Consider the following 4,351-nt stretch of genomic DNA (forward strand, 5'->3'; position numbering starts at 1 on the left):
TAAAAAAACACACCAAAAAACCTATTCATTCTACTATCTCCTCAACATTCTTTTCCCTGTTATAGCAAAACTTTTTTAAAAGTCCACTTTACTCTCTTTTTTTCTATTCTTCAACTTTCTTTTCAAATTGTTAGCATCAGGCCACTGTTCCCATCACATGAACAAATAGATGAGTAATGGCCTCACCTCCATGTCACAAATCACTGCTCATTTTTCAGCTCTTATTTTTAAAAAAGCAAATTTTAAAAAACTCAAACAAAACTAAGAAACCAATAGCCCATAACTTTCATATCAAGATTTATGATATGGTCTATAATCATTTCCCTCTGTCCATTTAGAGACCTACTCTTCTCAATCACCTATGTTACAAACATTTAATTCTCAATAGCTTGCTTTGAACATGTATTTTTTTTTTTAAATCATTATCAATATTCTTTTTATGCCAGGCTTAGAAATACTGGACTCACGAACCGTGGTTTCTAGATATATTAATTATTACTGGGAACAACATTACCGCAAACTCAGTGACTTAAAACAACACATTTATTACCTTAGCTTCTGGGGGAGGAGTCTGGCAGCAATCAGTGTCCACTGGAGCTGACGTCTCATCTCAGGCTCTACCAGAGAAGGATCTGCTTCCAAGCTTTCTCAAGTTTCTGGTAAATTCAGCTTCTTGTAGCTGTAGGACTGAGGGCACCAGTTTCTCACAGGCTCTTACTTGGAGGTTGCCCTCAGTCCTAGTAGTCTTCCATAGATTCTTGTCATGTGGGGTTCCCTAACATGGCCTCTGGTTTCCTCACAGTGAACAGCGGAGAGACTCCAACAAAATAAGCATTACAATCTGATATCACATAATTATGTACACACATAGACACAAGCATGTACATCACATCATTTTGCCCTAGTCTACCTGTTAGAAGTAAGTCATGTGTCCCACTGACACTCAAGGGAAGAGGATCACACAATGGCACGAACACTAGGAGTTGAGGATCACTGGGGTCACCTTAATAATCTGTCCACCACAGCGGGGTGAGTCATGATGGTGGACACCACCATCTGTGGTGACCTAGTGGACTCTCTGTCTTGTAGCGCCCCTTGTGCTTCCTACATACTCAGTGAGCTCTCAGAGAAGGCCACAATCCTGAAGGCAGCCACATGACCTGGGGCCGGGGCCGGGGTAAAGGCTGCTCCTAGGTGCAAATGTGACAGGTGTGAGGAGCAAGGGCAACCCTTGGGCCCGGCCAGGCCATGGACCCCACCCAGTGGCCAACCCTGTGAAGGCAGCGGAGGTGCCCAGTGGTGCCGTGAAGGTCACCCTGAAGACTCTCCAGTAGCAGATCTTCAAGGTCGACCTTGACCTCAAGATAGTGAAGGCACTGAAAGAGAAGTTTGAATCCGAAAAGGGGAAGGATGATTTTTCAGTAGCAGGTCAAAAATTAATGTCTGCCTGCAGATCTTCAATGATGATATTGCTCTCAAAGAATATCAAATTGATGAGAAAAACTTTGGATTGGCTATGGTGACAAAACCAAACAGTGACAACACCATCACCAGCTACAACTAAGCAATCAAATACCGCAGTTAGTTCCTCCACAGCAACAGCTGCGGCTCAGGCCCCCGACCCCTGGCCCTGCTTTGGCTCCCACTTCCACACCTGAATCTATTCCTCCAGCATCAACGACAGCATCCTTCTGGGCCTGCACATGCTAGTGCAACTAAACAAGAGAAACCTGCAGAAAAGCCAGCAGAGACACCTGTGCTACTTCCCCAGCATCAACTGACAGTACCTCGAGAGATTCTTCTCTGTCAAACCTTTTTGAAGATGCAACAAGTGCACCTGTGACAGGTCAGTCCTATGACAATATGGTAGCTGAGATCATGCCACTGGGCCATAAAACAAGAGCATGTAATTACAGCCCTGAGAGCCATTTTCAACGCCCCCCACAGAGCAGTGGAGTATCTTTCAATGGGAATCCCTGGAGGTAGAAAAAAATCAAGCTGTGGTTGACCCCCCTCCAGCAGCTAGTACTGAAGCTCCTCAGACTTCAGCAGTGGCTGTGGCTGCTGCAGCTATGTCAGCAACAACTACAAGTTCCAGAAGACATCCCATTAATTTTTATGTAATCAGCCTCAATATCAACAGCTGAAACAAATTACTTATCAGAATCCTTCCCTGCTTCCAGCATCGCTATAACAGATAGGTGGAAAGAATCCTGTTACTGCAGCAAAGTAGCCAACACCAAAGCATTTTATTCAGATGTTACCTGAACCAGTTCAAGAACCTGGTGGCCAGGGAGGAGAAGGTGGAGGTGGCAATGGAGAAACTGCAGAAGCTCGGTGTGGTCCTATGAGCTATAGAAAGGTTAAAGGTGTTAGGATTTCCTGAAGGGCTTGTGATATAAGCATATTTTGCCTATTAGAAGTATGAAAATTTGCCAAATTTCTTCTATAGCAGAACTTTGATGAAGTCTGAAAAGGACTTTTGTATCTCACACTTCCCACCAGTGCATCCCAATAACTCTGTTCACTGGAAAATCTGTAATGACTTGGGCTCATATTCACAATATACTTTATAGGTAGTAGATTGTTGGGGGAGGTGGGAAGGATCTAGGATGTAGGCAGGAATAAATACAGTATAAGTCTGCTGCAATTAGCAGATACACAGATCCACACCGTGTTATTATATAATACTAACAAAAAAATCAGTTTTTGTAGATCTTTATTGCTTCTATAAAATAGTAGATAACTTTTCCTAGATATCATTCTTTTTAGTGTACTAGATTCAGAACTCTAGTGTAATACCATACTTTATATTTCTTTGAGTTAACATTGGCTTCAGGAAGTATCTTTGCTACCTAAAATTTACAGTCTCTGTTTCATGACAACACTGGATAATAGCTGGTGAAAATTGAAAAAAAAAATTTGTAGCAACGGTAAACAGAAATGCCAAATTGATGGTTAATTATTGCTGTTTCACATTAAGTATAAAATCACTGTATTTGAAAGCCCATTCTTTCATGTTAAATACTTGAGGTGAGGGAGGGGAGAAAAAAAACCTTTACTTAAAATGAAAATAATTGCTGTTATTTTAAAATTTGAATACTGAATGAGAGGCCGTTCTATTAATATTATGATTTGCAAAGCTGTATACGTATAAGCAGAGTTATTTTCCTGTTGACACTTTTTTTCTTTGCTTTGGGGAAAATTGGTAGGTGTCTAATTACTGTTTACTTCATTGTTATGTTACAGTGAAAGATTTAAAACAACCATTGCATATTTGCTTTTTGATGTATCCCTTTGTGAAATTAGCACTTTTTGGGGGCCAAGGGAAAAATTCAGCATTCACTCTCCCTCTCTCTTCCCTGTTCCTCAGCAAAAATATATTTATTAGCAGTCCTGAGTCAAACTACTGCCTTTATGTAAAACCCACAAAATGCTGATTTAGTTCAAAATTAATGCAAATGTTTTGAAACTGAGTTTCTGATATTTGCACATGTTTTTCTTTATTAGATAAGACTGTATTACAATTAAAGTTATTGGTATTATATTGCTTTCAAAAAGAGAAGGTGGACTATAATCTTTTATTGCATTGGAAATATTTCACTTTTGAAAGGGCTGGGAGATGTGGCTAGAAAGTGCTTTGGAAAATGTACAATCAAGATATCTCATGGCATACTAAGAGAAAAAACTTTATAGCAAAAAAAAAAATCCATTCACCACAGTAAAACTTAAATTTGGCTTTCCCACACTTCCTATGTTTTTTTTCCCCATTTAGAAGAAGAAAATCCAAAGGAACAAAATGTCAGCAACAGACTCTGGTATATTTCAGATATTCATCTTTAACATCAATGTGTTTGTTCCTTCAATCAGAAAACCTACAATTGGTTGAAAAGTTGACTATGCTGAGGCTCAGAAAATGTAACCCAGAAATATGCCACTTTGACATGAAGCAGCCTCAAGGTCTCTCTGAGCCACCCCACCCTCAGTCTTTCAATCCTGTTTCTCCCAAGTACTGGGTGAAGCTTTTCTCTGAAGTTCCCTTATCTACCTAGAAACCAGACCTGCCAAAGAAGAACACAATTGCCTTCCCTCAAGTTTCATTAACAAGAGAAGATTAAAATTCCTATCACTGAAGGAGAGACTGAAAATTAAACACCACACCTAGAGCCCAGATGAACCTCATCCTAAACCATTGTTTGCTCTCTGTCCCATTCAACTGCCAGAGAAAATTATTTTGTAACCATTGTCTGAGAATTAGGCCTATTCATTTCCCCCTAAAAATCATTTACCATCCTTCAAATTGCCACATTTCCCCCATCTCCCCTTCCTCTATGAAGAAGGGGCAATGCAT

At 40.2% G+C, this 4,351-nt stretch overlaps 1 pseudogene; it reads left to right on the forward strand.

Moving 5' to 3' along the window:
- Positions 1-1,039: 1,039 nt before the first annotated feature.
- Positions 1,040-2,386, forward strand: LOC105814996 (annotated as a pseudogene).
- Positions 2,387-4,351: the final 1,965 nt, after the last annotated feature.

Source organism: Propithecus coquereli, unplaced genomic scaffold, assembly GCF_000956105.1.
Source record: "Propithecus coquereli isolate 6110/MARCELLA unplaced genomic scaffold, Pcoq_1.0 Scaffold312, whole genome shotgun sequence".
NCBI lineage: Eukaryota > Metazoa > Chordata > Mammalia > Primates > Indriidae > Propithecus > Propithecus coquereli.